The sequence below is a fragment of the Heptranchias perlo genome, chromosome 6 (genome assembly GCF_035084215.1).
Source record: "Heptranchias perlo isolate sHepPer1 chromosome 6, sHepPer1.hap1, whole genome shotgun sequence".
NCBI lineage: Eukaryota > Metazoa > Chordata > Chondrichthyes > Hexanchiformes > Hexanchidae > Heptranchias > Heptranchias perlo.
Genome location: NC_090330.1, coordinates 89,061,274 through 89,083,044, shown reverse-complemented (window position 1 = coordinate 89,083,044; position 21,771 = coordinate 89,061,274).

Genomic DNA, 21,771 nt, shown 5'->3' with positions numbered 1-21,771 from the left:
GGTCATGTGACCCTGTAGTACCTTGAGTGGGAGGGGCTACAGCTGCTTTGTGACATTGCTCCTGCTTGCTGGGTGATTGGCTCCTGGCACCTTTGTGATGTCACCTGGAGGCAGGTTTACGCCCCTGGTTACACACCATCAGTGGGAGTTACTGTGGGAGGAGCTGGAGTTGGCAGCTGACACAGTGAGTGAATTTAGTCCATATAAATAGGGGAAAGAAATAGGCTGGAAGTGCGAGCTGATAATATATGGCAAGGGCAACAGGGCATCTTGGACCTTGGTGAATGATAGGAGTAACAGTGTATCTCCTTAATCAATGAAATTTAAGAATTGAGAAATAAATAGAGGAAGGATTGAACAGAAAGGTGAATTAAAGTGGGTGAATTCAATGTCAAATCAGGTACAGAAAGAGCAATATAGTGAGGGAAAGAAGATTAGATTAAGAGAGAGAACAAGGGACAGAAAGGAAAAGTAAGAAAAAAAATTGAAATATTAAAATTTGGCATTTATAAAATCTCCAACAACAATTCACTACCTGAAGAAATGAGTCTCCGCACTTTTAATTGTTCCCTTTCTGAGCTAGAGAGGTTGATTGGCAATAATTAACAATTATCACATCATTAAAAGGGTACTTACGTAATTAATTACTAGACTTAACTTTCTGTGGCATGCTCAATGGACAATTAATGTGCAAATGCAGCAACTACATGAAACTCACGGGAAATTAAGAGCGAGATGCCATTTTCACGAGGCTAATGGTGGAGTGGCGCAAATCATCCAGCAACTTGTGGTGATTCGCAATTCACGGGGCATCTCTTCCTTGCCACAAGTTGCTGGCTGATTGTACATAAATAATAGCATGTGTCGTTCAGAGGCCATTATTTTTTCAGCAAATTCCAGCCCATGGTATCTATTAGACTGTTTACATTGGATGTGCAGACTAGTTCTGTGTTAAGTAGAGTCAGACAGAGCTGTGCTGTAATCAAGAAGACAACTGCTGAAAATCTGCCATGTAGCTAAGTCTTTCTGGCTTATGTGGTGCTTACAGTAGCTAAAATAATACTGCATGCAAGTTAAGTTCCCAGTAACTCCAACTCCCAAAGCATAGGGGACTTGAGGGCTGATTTGGAACAAAAGAGAGAGTGAACTGATTTGACACATCAGTTAGTCTATTGCTTGATTAAAATAATCGTATTTCTTTATTTAAGGTCAACATGTTAGTATACTTAATTCTGAAAGCATGAGCAGTTCCTTGCTACATAAACAATAAAATTTAACTTTGCAAACTATGTACTGTAATTCTGAAAATTGGGCTTTACTAATATATGATGTTAATTTAACACACGCTGAAGCTGTGTTTCTACAGCTTTGGAATTAAGTTTATTAGGTTTGTCATGATTGTGTTAATTATATTTGCATGCCTTCCATATATAGCTGTGTACATAAGTTGAAATATGATGTTACTTTTAGGGAGTAGGACAGGCTCTATTATCAACAAGCCATTGTGGAGGGTGTTATTTTACCAGTACATAAACAGATCTACGTCTCACAGCTAAGTAAGCTGTTGCTAAAATATATTCCTTATCCTACCTGAATATCAAGCAATTCATCCTTACCCAACCTCACTCTCAGAAGGAACACAATTTCATCTGACATTGCTCTTGCACAGAACCCAACCCGAGCTAATCCCGCTTTTAAGCAGAACCCAGCCTGACCTCAATGTCAACCAGAAAAGCCAGCAGATCAGCTGCAACATCAGCTGTTCCAAAATAAGTTAATCCAGTCAGAAAATGCCTGTTCGACTGAAGCACAGAAAGCCAGGATGGCTTTCATCCGAATGGATTCTCGCCTATTTGAGCAGCTGGGACTGGATCAGCTTCTTCAGAGTGTCTATTGACTCCATTGTGTCAGCCAATGAGTCGGAGGCGAGGCAGGACTTATGGCAGGACAGTGTATTTTACAGCAAACAAAATCTATTTACAAAGTATATTTAAAAAGAGTCTTTACAAACTGCAGCAAACAGAACTCATGACTGAAACTGCAGCAACTTCTCCCAATAAAAGCAGCAACTTCTCCCAATAAAAGTTGTATGATTTCTCCAGCAAAATGCAGTGAGTGGAGCATTGTTACATATTACGAATTGATTATTCCTCCAGCAAAACACAGTGAGTGAAGGAAAGTTACATAATACAAATTATGTGCGTAAAATCAATCCCAGTCACTTACAGCAGTGCAGTCTCCAGCCGTGATTGACAGGGGGATTACCCAATCATCTTCATTCTGGCCGATAATAGTGGTATCACTACATGAGCCCAGCATCTTAAACGAAATAGCTGTAACACAAAATCACAATCAACTACTAGTAAAGGGAATTGTGTGTAAACTTGGCCAGTTAGTGATGTGTAATATGTGCTTCATCCTCATTTTTACAGGTTGTAGATTTTCTTCTGGAAAATTGGAGGATTATTTTATATATGTGTACATATCATAGATTTTTTATATATATTGAGAAACCAAGCTGAAAGGCCAAGTTCCATAGTGCAGGATGCAGCAAGGTTGAAAATAATAAAAGAGAAGAGACAAATCAGGAAGTAGTGAAAATAGCGTATGAAGATTGTGAGGAATTCTACTGTTTTAAGGCCTTGAGAAAAGATGAGTTAGAGTAGGAGACTTATTTTCAATACACTGAGAATGCAAGCAGGAGAAACATATAGTTTGGACTTTTACAGCTTAGGGGGAAATTCATTGGAGCACTGAGCATACTAGTATGTTCATAACATAAAGATACACAAAAGATCATGTTGAAAAGAGAGAGGTTAGAGGGTTTGGAGAGAAAAGGGTTTAGAAGAGGTTGGCCAGAAATGGGAGCCATATTTAAGTCTTGGATGAACTTGGGTCTCATAAGGAACTATTGACGGGAAAGGAACTGTTGTTCAAAAATGAAAACATGCAACAAACACAGTTCTTGAATGAAGTGCAGATAACCGATTCATTTTTTTTACCATCATGATCAGAACTTATATAAGTTCGTCTTCATTGCCATCACAGTCTAGAATCAAATGGGTCTTTTTCTGATCCTCAATACTTTGTTTGAATTTCAACCAGTGAAGGGCTAGATTGCCCATTTTGCTCTTGAAGGCTTAACAAAACATTTTCAAGATCCTTCTGTAGTTTGAAATACTGGCAAATTATGTCCAGCAGCTTTACAAGTGTGTACGCAGCAGGTGTGTACCCATCTTTAGGAAGCTTTAGAGTGTCTGTGAAATTCCATGGATCAGTAAATAATTCTCCATGCTTTAAGGATCGAGTAGTCAGGCTTGACAAGGCAGTATCCATAATTAGCTTGAAGCATTCAATTCGATACTTGTCAACAGCATTTTGTGGAGCTTCATCATGGACAATTTCACCAGGTATTTTCTCTTGCACCGAACTTGGTTTTCTGGTAGACCATTTTCAAGTACACAGTCGACATCTCAGTCATCCAAAAATTAATTTGCTTACTTGCTCAACAAAAACATCGGCATATATGATCGTTTTCGAAAAATTCCGCTTGAGCATCTTGATGTGTTCAACAGCAGTCTGGTTGTGTGCCATGACTAAATCTGTTCTGGCCACTTGGAGCTTTTTCGATAAAGGAACGGTTACATTGAACAGTCAGAGGTAGGCCTGTACAATCAAAATTGTCTAGTATAAAAGCAAATTCATAATTCTGTGAGCGTATCACCAGGTTTTGGTTGTGAACTTTGTATCTTCAGAAATACACTTCAGTGCCAAAACTAAGTTGACGTAAAAGGAGGTGGATGCATTTCCAATTTTTTCTCAAAAGACTCTTGGCAAATCATTGTGTTTTATCCACCACCTCGTTGCTCTGATCTGAGTTTCTTTTCAAATCCGATTTTGGAGTCCATCTGCTTATCCCCTGCAGTCATTCTCAGGTAAAATTTGTGGAAGAAGTTTACACAATTGGTTAGAAAGTCGAAAAAATTCACAGAAGCAATATTCATAGCTGCCGTGTCATTTAGGACCAGGTTCAGAACATGGCCAAAGCAACAAAAGTGAATATGACCTGGGGAAGCTTTTTCAAGCCAAGCAGTAAAACCATTGTGCTACCTGCTCACATTGGATATGCCTTCTGTACTATCTGAAACACATTTCTTTACGTCAATCCTACTTTCTTCTAGGACTCTATTAAGCAATTCAAACAAGCCTTTCCTTCACCTGATTGGGAGTTTACAAAAACAAGAAGTCACTCATCCACCTTTACATTGTTTACATACCTAAGAATAACAGAGAATTGGTTAGTGGTGGTTATTGTCTTGTGTGCTAAAAAACTGAAAAGAGAAAATGGTTACTAAGAAGAAGAACGAGCATAGGGCTTAAACCACATTACCCCGCAATGAATAAATAATAAACTAGACTTTGAAACAACAGCAACCTTACTTTAAGAAATACTTCATAGCAGGCTAGACCAGCATCCCTGTCAGGGTGCCCATTTTATATGGATGACATGCATGCAGTGGACACTACCTCAGACAAAGTCAAGTAATTCAGGGTGCTTAAATATGCAATTTAATGAGGTTGTTCATGGCCTGTAATAACGACACGAAAAAATTGGGGCTTATTACTATTAGACATTGAGGCCAAAGTACTTTCCAGAGTTTGGTTGGTCTCCAGGTGAATAGGATAAATTCAGTTTTATCCATGTATTAGAAAGGTACTGCTGGGAGTTTTCTGCTGCAAGTATAAAAAAGGAGTAGTTTGCAGTTATACATTTATGAAATTGAGTTCAAGAGGAATAAATGAATAATATGATCTATTATCCTTGAATTGCACCATGGGATAATAGTGGAGAAACACAATGAATTTGCCTGAAATCCCTTTCCCCACTATTTTAGCAGAGACATGGGACATAATTTTTATTCCGAGCTGGGTCTCCCACACATCCACAGATATTTGCATGGGGAACTGGGAAGCGAATTGAGTGCGCGCATTGTGCGATTGCGACTCAATTGAAGGTGAGTGTTTGAGCTTCCGGGTTTCTCACGTGGCAGGCAGCCAGATTGACAGGCTGGCTGCCTGTTGGCAGTGAAAGGAGCTACAAATCAGAGAGGGAGGGCGGGAGGGAGAGAGAGATCATTGTGCTTGGAAAAAATCGGAGGGGGCGGGGGGAGGTAGGAAACATGGCCGATATCGGGGGGGGTCAGCCAGTATCGGACATCGGGGGGGGCGGGGGGTAAGCCAGCAACGGAGATCGGGGGGCGGGGGGCCAACATCAGTGGGGGGGGAGTGCGGGTGTTCACCGATCGCAGGGTTCCTGTTGGCCAGGTGAGTTTGTTGAGCCTGGAAGAAGCATGCCGGGCCCACAAGCAGTGCAATAGTGGCACTCGCCTCACGGATCCGGCCTTTCCCGCCTGTTTTTACCTGACCTGAATCAGAAGCGATGGGAAACCCGAACAGTTAAGGTTAAATTCATTTTAAGTGTCCAAAACACAAAATATTAAGTACCTCAACTATCTCAATGAGGTACATTGCCCTTTTGAGTATCAGCTCGCCGGCTTTAAGTGGGGTTGGGACTTCCTAGTGTCTGTTTTACACACATACAAATCTGCCTGGGTTAAACCCAGAAGTGGGTGAGTTGGAGCCGGGATGTGGTCCCGCTCCAATAAGCTGTTATTTTAGCGTCCCTCCCACCCACTCACCCCCAACCCACCTGTTCTTGGGGGCTAAATTTACTCCATGGACTCACTCATTTCATAGAATAGAATCATAGAATCATAGAAGTTTACAACATGGAAACAGGCCCTTCGGCCCAACATGTCCATGTCGCCCAGTTTATACCACTAAGCTAGTCCCAATTGCCTGCACTTGGCCCATATCCCTCTATACCCATCTTACCCATGTAACTGTCTAAATGCTTTTTAAAAGACACAATTGTACCCGCCTCTACTACTGTCTCTGGCAGCTCGTTCCAGACACTCACCACCCTTTGAGTGAAAAAATTGCCCCTCTGGACCCTTTTGTATCTCTCCCCTCTCACCTTAAATCTATGCCCCCTCGTTAAAGACTCCCCTACCTTTGGGAAAAGATTTTGACTATCTACCTTATCTATGCACCTCATTATTTTATAGACTTCTATAAGATCACCCCTTAACCTCCTACTCTCCAGGGAAAAAGTCTCAGTCTATCCAACCTCTCCCTATAAGTCAAACCATCAAGTCCCGGTAGCATCCTAGTAAATCTTTTCTGCACTCTTTCTAGTTTAATAATATCCTTTCTATAATAGGGTGACCAGAACTGTACACAGTATTCCAAGTGTGCCCTTACTAATGTCTTGTACAACTTCAACAAGACATCCCAACTCCTGTATTCAATGTTCTGACCAATGAAACCAAGCATTCTGAATGCCTTCTTCACCACCCTATCCACCTGTGACTCCACTTTCAAGGAGCTATGAACCTGTACTCCTAGATCTCCTTGTTCTATAACTCTCCCCAACGCCCCACCATTAACGGAGTAGGTCCTGGCCCGATTCGATCTCCCAAAATGCATCACCTCACATTTATCTAAATTAAACTCCATCTGCCATTCATCGGCCGACTGGCCCAATTTATCAAGATCCCGTTGCAATCCTAGATAACCTTCTTCATTGTCCACAATGCCACCAATCTTGGTGTCATCTGCAAACTTACTAACCATGCCTCCTAAATTCTCATCCAAATCATTAATATAAATAACAAATAACAGCGGACCCAGCACCGATCCCTGAGGCACACCGCTGGTCACAGGCCTCCAGTTTGAAAAACAACCCTCTACAACCACCCTCTGTCTTCTGTCGTCAATCCAATTTAGTATCCAATTGGCGACCTCACCTTGGATCCCGTGAGATTTAACCTTATGTAACAACCTATCATGCGGTACCTTGTCAAATGCTTTGCTAAAGTCCATGTAGACCACGTCTACTGCACAGCCCTCATCTATCTTCTTGGTTACCCCTTCAAAAAACTCAATCAAATTCGTGAGACATGATTTTCCTCTCACAAAACCATGCTGACCGTTCCTAATCAGTCCCTGCCTCTCCAAATGCCTGTAGATCCTGTCTCTCAGAATACCCTCTAACAACTTACCCACTACAGATGTCAGGCTCACCGGTCTGTAATTCCCAGGCTTTTCCCTGCCGCCCTTCTTAAACAAAGGCACAACATTTGCTACCCTCCAATCTTCAGGCACCTCACCTGCAGCTGTCGATGATTCAAATATGTCTTCTAGGGGACCCGCAATTTCCTCCCTAACCTCCCATAACGTCCTGGGATACATTTCATCAGGTCCCGGAGAATTATCTACCTTGATGCGCGTTAAGACTTCCAGCACCTCCCTCTCTGTAATATGTACACTCCTCAAGACATCACTATTTATTTCCCCAAGTTCCCTAACATCCATGCCTTTCTCAACCGTAAATACCGATGTGAAATATTCATTTAGGATCTCACCCATCTCTTGTGGTTCGGCACATAGATGACCTTGTTGATCCTTAAGAGGCCCTACTCTCTCCCTAGTTACTCTTTTGCCCTTTATGTATTTGTAGAAGCTCTTTGGATTCTCCTTTGCCTTATCTGCCAAAGCAATCTCATGTCCCCTTTTTGCCCTCCTGATTTCTCTCTTAACTCTACTCCGGCAATTTCAAAAGAGAAATTGAAGAGTAAGCATTCATATGCTACTATCCAACAGTGTAATTGCAATATCTTTGAGCTTGGTCACAAACTAACTTTTTATCATCAAATTGACAAGTCAGTTTCATAATTCAGCCTCATCACTGTACAAAATGACATCAGTACTATGAAAGGCACTATAGAATAGCTGGCCATTCTAAAATATACAATAATCATTCTATGGAACAAAGGGTTTACCCTTGAGCTTTGCAAAGCTGAAACTCAGACAAAGTACTACAGAGCCCAGTGTTACCGATAGAGATTGAGCCAGAGTCTGCTCAACTTAGTTCAGTTGAGATCTCTCAATCTGATGGAACAGAGTAAAGTGCTATGGGTCTTGCAACAAGAAGTCTTACAAACGTGAAGGAGCTCTTTGGGTCACAGCCTTACTGTTCTGAGCACTAGCAAAGGAGCACTAGCAAAGATGTATTATGTGTTGCAACAGAAAGATTAATTGACAGTGAACGATGACTCCTGGGATGGAACTCCGCTCAAATTTGACTTTGCGCTCTTAACGTAAACTGTTTTAGCCTACAGTGCCCAATCCATACCTGTTGCCATTATTTGCTGAACTTCAGGACTGCACTTCAATGCACTGCTGGCTTCTCAGCTTTACTCTGCTGCTGAGTCCTGGCAGAAATTCATTCTGTTCTGGGTTGAAGTCCATTCCTCCACTAGCTTCTGGAGTTTATGGTGACCTCCACCATCGCTGCCACTTTCTACAGAAACTGGATTGCCTCTATTCTAATACTTTGATTGCTCTTGCATTCTCAGTTTTCTGCTCCTCTGCGGAGAATTTTTCATTCTGATCTGTTGGTGCTGGTTCCCATCTTGCTCTCGATTCTGCTCCACCGCTGCCGATTGACCTTTACTTTGCTGCTATTCGCTTGGTTCCTGTGGCGACTACTTATTGTTCAGAACTTATCCGTCACCTTTCGCTGGACTGGGTTGGATCATCTTCTCAAGCTTGTACTGCTGCTCCTCGTCTAACCTTCCTACAACTGTTCCTCAGATGAGCTCCCTCACCTGTACTGGTCCTGTATGTAGGATAGTGTGAAATATAACAGGTTAACAACTTGATATGGGTAAAAGAGCTTTATGGGTTAACTAGTATAGAGAGTACGTCATGTGTTGGATAGAGAGAGAGAAAAAGAACAGCATGTGTCAAGAACATTTCTTTGCAGAACAGGCAGCTTGAGTTGAGCAAGATAAGACAGCTGGTGTTGAAGTAATTAACTGTATTCCTGTAGACAATAGGCTCTTGGATGAAAATTGTATCACATGATTTTAGGAGTACATAAGTTTAGAATAGTTAAGCGTGGTTACCATGGATACAGAAGTATAGTAGGAAAATGCTGAACAGAGCAACCTTGAAGAGATAAGAGATGAGGCCTAATGACACTGAAGGTCAAGCTCAAGGCGTCCAAGGTTTTATCCAGTGGGCTGTCTAAATATAGGTATGTGGACACGTATCATTTGCGTGTTTACTATGATTGATGTATCAATATAAGATATGATAAAGGACAGAAAGTCTGCTAATCTTGTATTTCTTAATAAAGTATTAAAGTTGCTGACACTAGACTCTCAGACCTATTAATTGATAAGATAAGGCCGAAGCCAAAGCCTTACACTGTGGATTTGCTTTCATCGTTCCTTGGCTTCCTAGACTCGGAGTGGAGCTACAGGCGGGAGCGGACCTAGGAGAGAGCGCGGGACTCGGAGACTACTAAAGGCCCAGGCTCGAGGGCCTACCTGCACTCGGAGCGGAGCTACAGGTGGGAGCGGACCTAGGAGAGAGCGCGGGACTCGGAGATTACTAAAGGCCCAGGCTCGAGGGCCTACCCGCACTCGGAGCGGAGCTACAGGCGGGAGCGGAACTAGGAGAGACCTATGTGAGTCTTTTTCCCCAGCGGGGAGGGAGCTTCGCGGCTTTTTCAAAGGCAGGGGGCGGGGCCAATTCATTGGTACCCGTATATAGGTGGAGCGGTTGTGTAGTGGGGGACTGCTGTTCAGCAAGGGCCCTTGAGTATACCTTTTAATTGAAGTGAAATTGGTGGGATTCATTTAATTTGAATTAATTAGTTAAAGGGTAAGTCATGTCAGGACAGCCCAGCCTCGTGTTATGCTCTTCCTGCTCTATGTGGGAAATCAGGGACCCTTCCGGTGTCCGGGAAATGTATCCAGCTGCAGCTACTGACAAACCGCATTGCGGCACTGGAGCTGCGGATGGATTCATTATGGAGCATTCGCGATGCTGAAAACGTCGTGGACAGCACGTTTAGTGAGATGGTCACACCGCAGGTAAAGGTTGTACAGGCAGGAAGTAAGTGGGTGACCTCCAGGCAGAGTAAGAGGAGCAGGCAGGCAGTGCAGGGGTCCTCTGTGGCCGTCCCCCTCTCAAACAAATATACCGCTTTGGATATTGTTGAGGGGGATGACTTATCAGGGGAAGGCAGCAGCAGCCAACTTCCTGGCACCAGGGGTAGCTCTGCTGCACAGGCTGGGAGGAAAAAGAGTGGAAGAGCTATAGTGATAGGGGATTCTATCGTAAGGGGAACAGACAGGCGTTTCTGTGGCCGTAAACGTGACTCCAGGATGGTTTGTTGCCTCCCTGGTGCCAGGGTCATGGATGTCACTGAGCGGCTTCAGGGCATTCTCAAGGGGGAGGGTGAGCAGGCAGAGGTCGTGGTCCACATTGGGACCAACGACATAGGTAGGAAGGGAGATGAGGTCCTGCATCAAGAATTTAGGGAGCTAGGTAGCAGATTAAAGAGCAGGACCTCAAAGGTTGTAATCTCTGGATTACTCCCAGTGCCACGGGCTAGTGAGTATAGAAATAGGAGGATAGAACAGATGAATGCGTGGCTACAGAGTTGGTGCAGGAGGGAGGGTTTCAGTTTCCTGGATCACTGGGCCTGCTTCTGGGGAAGGTGGGACTTGTACAAGTCGGACGGGTTGCATCTGAACCAGAGCGGGACAAATATCCTTGCGGGGAGGTTTGCTAGCACTGTTGCGGGGGTTTAAACTAACTTGGCAGGGGGATGGGATACAGAGTGGAGCTACAATAGGGGGTGATGTGCAGCCAAATATTGAGAAAAAAACAAGTCAGCTTGGAAGACAGGGCAAATATGTAAGAGCAAGGCTGGATGGCATCTATTTTAATGCAAGGAGTCTTGCAAATAAGGTGGATGAACTGAAGGTGTTGATAAGCACATGGGAGTATGACATTGTTGCTGTCACAGAGACATGGTTGAGGGAGGGGCAAGACTGGCAGCTCAATATTCCGGGGTACAGAATCATCAGGCGAGACAGAGGGGGAGGTATAAAAGGAGGGGGGGGGGTCGCAATATTAATTAAAGAATCAATTACTGCCATAAGGAGGGATGATATATTAGCAGGTTCCTCTAATGAGGCCATATGGGTGGAGCTTAAAAACAAAAAAGGGGGCAAGCACTTTGATGGGAGTGTACTATAGACCCCCAAACAGTCAGGGGGAGATAGAGGAACAGATATGTAGGCAAATCTCAGAAAATTGTGCAAATAATAGGGTAATAATAGTGGGGGATTTCAACTTCCCCAATATTAACTGGGATACTCAGAGTGTAAAAGGCTTAGAGGGTACAAAATTCTTAACGTGCATCCAGGAGAGCTTTTTGAGCCAGCATGTAGAAAGTCCTACAAGAGAGGGGGCGGTACTGGACCTAATTCTAGGGAATGAGTCCGGCCAAGTGGAAGAAGTGCTAGTAGGTGAGCACTTTGGTGACAGTGACCATAATTCAGTGAGATTTAAGGTGGTCATGGAAAAGGACAGGGAGGGGCCGGAAATAAAGGTTCTAAATTGGGGGAAGGCCGATTTTAATAGGATAAGGCAGGATCTGGCCAAAATGGACTGGGATCAGCTGCTTGTCGGAAAATCCGCATCGGAGCAATGGGAGTCTTTCAGAAGGGAGATTGAGACCATACAATGGCAACATGTTCCCGTAAAGGTCAAGGGTGGTTCCAAGAACTCCAGGGAACCTTGGATGTCAGGGGATATACGAGAATGGATTAGGAAAAAAAGGAGGGCTTTTGGCAGATACAAAAGGCTAAGGACGGAGGAAACCCTAGAGGAGTACAAAAAGTGCAGGGGGATAATTAAAAAGGAAATTAGATCAAGGAGGGGCCATGAAAAAAACTGGCGAGCAAAATAAAGGGAAAATCCTAAGATGTTTTATAAGTATATTAAGGGTAAGAGGATAACTAGGGAAAAAATAGGGCCCATTAGGGACAAAAATGGCAATCTGTGTGTGGAGCCGGAAGATGTAGGAGGGGTTCTAAATGAATTTTTTGCATCTGTTTTCAATATGGAGAAGGACGATGTAGACAGAGAAATACGACAGGGGGACTGTGATATACTCGAACATATTAACATCGAGCGGGAGGAGGTATTGGCGGTTTGAGCAGGCCTAAAAATGGATAAATCCCCAGGCCCGGACGAAATGTATCCCAGGCTACTGTGTGAGGCAAAGGAGGAGATTGCGGGGGCTCTAACACATATATTCAGAACCTCTCTGGCCACAGGGGATGTGCCAGAGGACTGGAGAACCGCTAATGTAGTACCATTATTCAAGAAGGGGAGTAGGGAAAAACCGGGGAACTACAGGCCAGTGAGCCTAACATCAGTGGTAGGAAAATTATTGGAAAAAATTCTGAAGGACAAAATTAGTCTCCACTTGGAGAAGCAAGGATTAATCAGGGATAGTCAACATGGCTTTGTCAAGGGAAGATCATGTCTGACTAATTTGATTGAATTTTTTGAGGGGGTGACTAGGCGTGTGGATGAGCGTAACGCAATGGATGTGGTATACATGGATTTCAGTAAGGCCTTCGATAAAGTCCCCCACAGGAGACTGGTCAAGAAGGTACGAGCCCATGGAGTCCAGGGTGCCTTGGCACTTTGGATACAAAACTGGCTTAGTGGCAGAAGGCAGAGGGTGATGGTCGAAGGTTGTTTTTGTGACTGGAAGCCTGTGGCCAGTGGGGTACCACAGGGATCTGTGCTGGGACCCTTGCTGTTTGTGGTCTACATTAACGACTTGGATATGAATGTAAAAGGTATGATCAGTAAGTTCGCTGATGATACAAAAATTGGTAGGGTGGTAAATAGCGAAGAGGATAGCCTCAGTCTGCAGGACGATATAGATGGGTTGGTCAGATGGGCGGAACAGTGGCAAATGGAATTTAACCCGGAAAAGTGCGAGGTGATGCACTTTGGAGGGACTAACAAGGCAAGGGACTACACAATGAATGGGAGGACCCTAGGCAAGACAGAGGGTCAGAGGGATCTTGGTGTGCAAGTTCACAAATCCCTGAAGGCGGCGGAACAGGTAGATAAGGTGGTAAAGAAGGCATATGGGATACTTGCCTTTATTAGCCGAGGCATAGAATATAAGAGCAAGGAGGTTATGATGGAGCTGTATAAAACACTGGTTAGGCCACAGCTGGAGTACTGTGTGCAGTTCTGGTCGCCGCGCTACAGGAAGGATGTGATCGCTTTGGAGAGGGTGCAGAGGAGATTCACCAGGATGTTACCAGGGCGGGAGCGCTTCAGCTATGAAGAGAGACTGGGAAGATTGGGTTTGTTTTCCTTGGAGCAGAGGAGGCTGAGGGGGGACATGATTGAGGTGTACAAAATTATGAGGGGCATAGATAGGATGGATACTCAGGAGCTTTTTCCCTTCGTTGAGAGTTCTATAACAAGGGGGCATAGATTCAAGGTAAAAGGCGGGAGGTTTAGAGGGGATTTGAGAAAGAACTTTTTCACCCAGAGGGTGGTTGGAGTCTGGAACTCACTGACTGAGAGGGTTGTGGAGGCAGGAACCCTCACAACATTCAAGAAGCATTTGGATGAGCACTTGAAATGCCATAGCATACAAGGCGATGGACCAAATGCTGGAATATGGGATTAGATTAGACTGGGCTTGATGGCCGGCGCGGACACGATGGGCCGAAGGGCCTCTATCCGTGCTGTATAACTCTATGACTCTCTATGACTCTATGACTTCACTGCTCTTGATCCTTGGGTCTCACTTCCACTGCTCTTTGCTCCTTTGCTGGTATACTGGATTTGCTGGTGTGCATTATTAACATTACTTCTGTCTGCTGGACCCCTGGATCGACCTCAATTGGCTCATGGTCGATTCTACATGCCTCCTCGGCACTTTATTTTAGACTGGACAATCCTTAGCAGTACTCACTGATACCCTACCCCTTGTACAGCTCCTGGACTGACTCACCCTCCACAACTGTCTCCAAACCTTGTTCGTTGAATCTCTAAGCTGACTCCAAGTCAACTTCAACCCACCATAGGACCTCAGACTTTAACTTTTGACTCTCATATTGTCTCCACCCTATTCTCTGTTTACACCCAGGACATGTCTCTCCTAATCTTTACCATGCCAATGTAACCTGAATTCTTTCTGTGTCAATTTGAATGTGCATTTTGGCTACTGCTCCGGATCCAAAACCATTACTTCTATCTCCCTTTTTTTCTCTTCCCTTGACCCTCATGTATCTTTCTCTCCTGACTTCTCCCTTTCCTGTTACCCAGTCATGCCACCATTCATTGCTCCCTACTCAGGTACTTTCGTCCCCCCCGCCAATGCCAACCCCGTTGCGGCACCCATTGCTGATTCCTTATGAGTAGCCACCCCAACTGACCTATTAACTTCTTTCGCCGACCATCCAGTCCAGCACAACTGCTGTGGTTGAATCTTGCCAACCTCCTTCCTGTCCCACATCAAGCATTATAGTGCCTAGTTCTCCTCGGCCAAAATCATTCATTACTCAAGGGTCTTCCTGTGAGAGCTAAGATAGCCCCCAGCATCTTTTCTTCACAATCAACCATCTCCTTAGACCCCTCTTCCCTGCAACTTTGCCGTCACCTCCAACAAATGCGAGGAGCTCATGGATATCTTTGTCACTAAGATGGAGACCATCCATTCACCTGCTTCTGCTGCATCCCCCATTCCTAAAATTAGAATTTTAAATTAGAGGCATTGGAGACTGGGAGTCAATGTTGGACCACTAGCACAGGGGTAATGTGTGAGTGGGACTTTGTGTGGGTTAGAAATATAGAAATATAGAAAATAGGAGCAAGAGTAGGCCATTCGGCCCTTCGGGCCTGCTCTGCCATTCAGAATGATCATGGCTGATCGTCTAACTCAGTACCCTGTTCCTGCTTTTTCCCCATATCCCTTGATCCCTTTAGCATTAAGAAATATATCTATCTACTTCTTGAATACATCTAATAACTTGGCCTCCACTGCCTTCTGTGGTAGAGAATTCCACAGGTTCACCACCCCTCTGAGTGAAGAAATTTCTCCTCATCTCATATCCTGAGATTTGACCCCTGGTTCTGGACTCCCCACCCATCAGGAACATCCTCCCTGCATCTAATCTGTCTAGTCCTGGTCTAGTTAGGATACAGGGAGCAGAGTTTTAATGGAGCTGAAGTTTATGGAGGGTGGAGGATGGGAGGCTGGCCAGGAGAACAATAGCATAGTCAACCTGAAGGTGGCAAAGGCATAGATGAGAGTTTCAGCAGCAGATGGGTTGAGGCGGAGCAGAGATGGGTGATGTTATAAAGGTGGAAACAGGCAGTATTTGTGATGGGAGGATATGGGGTTGGAAATTCAGCTTGGGATCCAAAAGGTTGCAAACAGTCAACCTGAGATGGTGGCCGGGGAGGTGGATGGAATCAGTGGTGAGCTTACGGAGTTTGTGGTAGGGACCAAAGATGATGGCTTTGGTTTTACTAATGTTTATTGGAGATGCTATTTAAATAAAGTAGTGTTAATTCATGTATCTCTATTTGACTTTATCTGTGATACATGTCAAATTGGAATATTATGCAGTGTTGTACTGCATTCCTGTTGTGATTAGTTTGGGTTTGTGTAATTGTTAATGCAGCTTGGACTGGGTAATGGTTTAATGACTAACAAGATTCACATCTTATAAACCTTAGACATGAATGGTGAGTCCAACCCAATTCTCGACATTGAAAATGTAGAAAAAGGAAAAGATTTGATTGATATGTATTCTATATTTTATGCATTTATCATTCATTAATCTTATAGCACGCAACTATTTAATATTGACCATCTACACTAACAGCTGAGATAATTCCTCTTAATATTGTGAATTCATAACAAAGTAATAAGTCAGAGTTGTATTTGCGACAACTACTGCATCCATAAACATCAAAGTTTCAATTAATACTTTTAATATATTGGTTGAAATAATGATGTGTGATATTAGCAAATGAATGCTTAACACATTCCTATAACATTCTTTTGCCTGTTAAATTTTAAATGATTAACCCATCTGATAAAATTGTAGACCAAGGAATTCCATCTGAACACATTAAAAGGGTAATTTTCCAAGTCTGTGCTGACAGCAGGAAACTCGACCGTTGCAAATATCAGTAAATTAACCCCCAAGCCTTTGGATGATAATACCTTCAGTGTCTGTTATTTAGAACACTTTGCATTTTTTTACAAAGTTTCAATCCATTTTAACTCTGTAATTTGCACCAACAGCTGCTGAGTGTGGTTATCAATTACCATTGTATTCCATGTCTTTGTTTTGTGATGTCATTCAGACATAAAAATTAATGATTGCAATGTCATAACCACTGGTTTCATGGGAAATTTTAGTTTATATTGCAGTACCTCTTGAAGAGCATGAAATCTACCCCTGGAGCACACTAACTGGCAGGGTTTATACAGTAGCAATTGTGGTAAAATGCAGTCCATGCCAGCTTTACTGGGCAATAAACCTGCCACCATAAGTGGGCTAACACTGTCTATAACTGCATTACTTGAAGGAATCTTGTTTGGAATGAGTCAGCGCCTCCAATTAAAAGGGCTGGAAGTCATCATATTTCTTTCTTGTTCTCTGACTAAATAAATTGGAATCACTAAACCAAAGGGTACACAGGGCATTATGATCAATTTGATGTTTTGTCAGCTTTCTTGCTTGCCTAGGAGAAATTTGAGTGAACAAGTCAATATCTGTGTATGTTAAGATGAAGTGATTTATTTTTTCTTCAAACAGCAATGTAATTGTGGAAATGTTTTCTCATTACCCCAAGAAAATATCACAACATTGTTGAATATTGACAATTGTGGTTTGTAGCAGAATTATTTTCTTGTACAGGTACAATAAAGTTTCACTTTTATTGACAGAATAGAAAAGGTACATTTTTTTTGCCATATGGTTTAATCAACTTTTAAACCATATATAAAGAAATGGCTTCATCCCTTGCATCTTTGGGTCATTGAAGGGGTCTGCTGAAACTGTCCAATATTTTAAATGTTGTATTTGCATTTTCAGCTACTATCATTATGTTTTGTGATGGTACAGAATCAGAAATATTGGCACAAATATGCTCAGTGAAATATTAACACCAATATGCTCAGGGATGAGAGAGAGAAGTTGTAATAAATTGTGATAGTACCACAATGGCTGAAAGTATCTCTCCCCTCAAAAATGCAGTACACCTTTTCAGAAAATTAGGGAAGGTAAAGTAGGCAGATGAGTTGCAAACCGCACTTGTTCTATATTGTTCTGGGTGCTGTGAAATACAAACTGATCAGTTTCCTTGACACCCAGAGATGATATAATTGAATCACTTCCTAAAGCAGTTCTGCAATATAAACAGTCCATGAATGTTTCGCAGTGCTCTCTAATGAGGTGATCAATAGTGAAAATCCCTGATGATGAATTCTGCCTCCAGTAGGATTACTTCAATGGAGAGTGTATGAAGCTAAAAACAGTCAAATAGGGGTAAATTTTAACCTAGCAGCAGTATCTCAGCAGGAGGGAGGTCAATAAGTGGGTGGGAAACCAGGAAAAAATTTTTGTGTGTTTTCTTGAGCAATCGTGACTAAATTGAAGGCCCTTAATGTTACTTCCGGGATTTGCATCTCTAAGCTGCGCAGCGGGTGTGCTGCATTCCCGAATGACGTGCTGGGATCTGGATTATTTAAAGGGTCATTGCAACAATGGGTTTTGAGGGGGAAAGGACGAATGTTCAGAGATGCTGTATAAGGCAGCACCCCGCTTTAATGACTCATCTCTGAAGTTGTTACCGGCTGGTGTCAGGAGCAGCAGGGAGATACTATACCAGCTGACCGGAGGAAGCGCCCCCAAGAAGACATGGCTGGAGGTGGCAGAGGAGCTGAGCAGCAGGAGCATTGTGGCAAGGTCATGGGTACAATGTAGGAAGCAATTTAATTTTTTTTTATTCGTTCATGGGATGTGGGCGTCGTTGACGAGGCCAGCATTTATTGCCCATCCCTAATTGCCCTTGAAATGACCTAACCAGGGCAGGAAAAATGAGTACTGATTCACTTACATCCTGGAGTGTACATTAACCCCCTCTCACTCTGTTTTGCCAAGCCTACTCCATCACATCACCCCTCACATCCACTCAAGTTTTATCATGAGCTTACCTTCACTATCTGTGCACTTCCTCACCTCCCCATTTGTGAACCCACCACTCCCACTCACCCCAATCCTGCTGCAATGTGATGAATCTGTCTGATCATCACCCTCTGATACATCTACTTCATTGTCATCCTCACCCAAAGCAATGCATCCATTGGGTGAACACGTCACCTTCACTCACTCACACATCTGTTCTTTCTCCCCTTGTAGGAGAAGTGGGGGGAAAATGCACGGGAGAGGAATAGGACTGGAGGGGGCCCACCACAAATAGTGACCCAGGCTGTGGCGGAGGAATAGATATTAGATCTCAGCCACATGGTTGAATGCCTGGCCGTCGGACATGCCAAAACTGGCACCCCGCAAAAACAGTTGGTGACAGAACTTTAACATCCCTCACACACAACATGGATTGATATTATCAATGATTGACCTGTTGCACGCCTCAGGATGCTCATCGTAACAACACTTCTGCGATGATTCTTAATATTGCGGTATGTTTTCTTCCAGGACCTTCAAGGAGAGCTGAACAGGCACATGACATGGACGAGGGCGATTCCTCAGAGGAGCTCCATGCCTCTAAGGGCACACTGTCATATCATAGTGAGCCATGCACCAGCACAGATATTCACACCTCGGTGGATCCTATTGGACAGTTAGTTGGGTTGTCACCTGGTGATTCACCATACACAAGTGAGCACGAGCAGGCACTGGTGGCAGGGGCAGCTGTGGAGAGTCCGCGTCAGTGGACACACTCCTCTGCAGGTTTTGCTCAGCTGGACACGGATGCTGAACCCTGGGGGCCATCCTTGAAAAGGAGAATGATCGAGGTACAGATGCACCTTTGCGTCATACTGGAAGACGTGCCATGCACACTCTCCACAATAGTGGAGAGGATGGAGGAGTCCTCCTCCAGCATTAGTGGAATGGCAGCTCAGGTAAGTGCGGGAATGTCTGCAATGGAAAGAATGGCAGCCTCCATTGAGCTTCAAGAACAGCTTACAAATGAGTCCATTCAGGCCCTGATAACAGCTGGGCAGAGTCAGGATGATCAACATTCTGCCGCCTTAAACAGGCAGACAGATACAATACAAGTGACCTTCCAAGGCATCACAGATGTTCTCCAAGCTGTTGTCCAGCAGTGGTAGGAGCAATGAGGTTCTGACCCAGAAGGGGGATAATGACGTAAGGGGACATGGAAGTGGGGACTCCATTCAGAGTGCTCCCACGTCTCACCTGCTGCCCTTCCCCCCCCCCCCAAACTAGTACCCGCAATGCTGCCTCCTCTCCAGATGGCCGAGTCTGCCCCTGCACATGTGCAGGTGGAGCAGTCTTTAGCGAGGCCCTCACGGGCTCCAAAACCCAGAGGCTTAGGCCTAGAGCATCTCAACAATCAAGGTAAGGACCTGAGCAACCTGCCACTACCTCTGCTGAAACCACAAGGGATGCACCACATAGAAGTAGTAGGAATAGGAAGGCAAAGGTTTTTTGATCACAAGGGTGTCTGGCTAAAACTGATGTTTTTCATTTCTCGTTTTTTTTAAATATTCACAATAATATACTTATCACCACCATTGCCATGTCTTGTCCATTCTTGAGTCCCTTTCGTGAAAGTGCCCTTATATGTCCTTCGTCATGAACGGCAAGACTTGATGCCATCCATTGGGCGTGTTTACAATGGGTCTATGTGCAGTTGAAGAACTGTTTTGTGCAAACGGGGGCAGGGGGGCGGGGGTGGGGTGCAACTGGTGTTGGTGGTCAATCCAGGTGGTCTGAGTACTTCACTATCTTCACTTTCCAGATCTCCTTTGAGAATCTATCAAATATGCGTGACTCTTTGACATCATGAGCAACCAGGTGTACTGCTGCCCATCGTCGTCCTCCTCCTCATCATCTTCCTCCTCCTCCTCCTCGTCTTCTTCAGTGTAGATGGTAGGTGTGGATACTTCATGAGCGCACCTGTAACCCACTCTGTTGAGCGACGTTGTGCAGGATACAACACACAACTATTATTGTACACACCCTTGCCGGTGAGTACTGAAGATCGATCCAGGTACCTGCAGTGCACCTTGAGCATTCCTATGGCTTGTTCAATGACAGACTTGGTGGTGATTTTATTGTCGGTGTACCACTGCTGTGCCTTGATGGTGGAGTTTCTCAGGGTCATCATGAGCCACGTCTGCAGGGGGTATCCCTTGACTCCAAAGAGCCAGTCCTTAAGTCTGTCTTGTGCGTGGAAGAGGGCCGGATTGTTGGATTCACGCAAAATGAAGTAATGGTAGCTACCAGGGAATTTTGCACACATTTGTAGAAACCTCGCAAACCAGCTGCGCATTGATGGATTGATATCCCCTTCAGTTGCTGGCTCATGTGCAGGTCCCCGGATTGCTACTTGTGTGCAATCAATTGTGCCCTGTACCTGTGGGAAGCCAGCCAGAGAGTGGACCCCACTGCCCTCTCAGTCTGGCTGATGTTTTTGCAGGGGAAGTTGACGTAGTCGGATGCCCTGGCAAACAAGCCATCTGTGACCTGTTGCATACACTTATGCGGAGATCCTGGTGATGTCACTGATGGTGTCCTGAAAGGAGTCAGAGGCAAAAAAATTGAGGGCAGTGGTGACCTTAACTGTGACGGGCAATGCATGCCCACCAGGCCCAGCCGGGAGAGCTCTTCCTGAAGGAGGCTGCAGATGTCTGCGACCACCTGGCGACTCAATCTGAGCCTTCGTAGGCTCTTCTCCTCAGAGAGGTCCAGGAATCTCAGCCTCCGCCTGTATACCCTTTCACATGGGTAGTGCTTCCTGCTTCCTTGGCCCCTCCGTTGGCCCCCTCTCTGCTCTTCTGCAGGTTCTTGTGGCGCACATCTGTCTTTTGGAGCTGCAACTCCCAAAACTGCACCCCGTGCCTGGTGCCGATGGTGATGTGCCTCCTCCTCAGATGTAGTGCTGAATACATCCATTGCACCCCCGAATCCTGATGTTGTCAGTTTGAGAGGGTCCAAAATGTAGGTAAATATGTGTGAGCACAAGAATTCTGAGTGTGAACCAACAAATCTCAGACTCAACACAAAGGTTTGTCCAGGAGAACTGGCTGCCCTCCTGCAAAAACTCATCTTTTCTTCATGTGTGTCAATCACTGGTTTAAAGGTCCAAATGGGTGCCAACTACAACTCGCCTCCATTTCCATGACGTGTTTCAGAGGCCACGGGAGACACATTCAGAAGCAGTTAAAATGTCTTGTGTAGTTCAAACCGCAAAAATTTAACATCTTGAACTAGTTTAAGTACCTCAAATGGCCCTTTAAATATCGTACCGCTGGCTTTAAGCCAGGGTCTGGATCAAACCCGGAAGTTGACGGGTTCGAGCCGGGATGTGGTCCCGCTCCCAAAACCGACAATTTTCACTGCCCACCCGTCCCCAACCCACCCATTCTTCGGGGTTAAAATTTACCCCATATCTGTTATGCAATGAATAAATAAAACAAGGATATTGTAAACCTGCAGAGATTTTCTAAATGTAAAGTACAAGACTCAATATGCTCTCAGTGATAATGAGCTTTCCTCTATATAAGGCATGCTC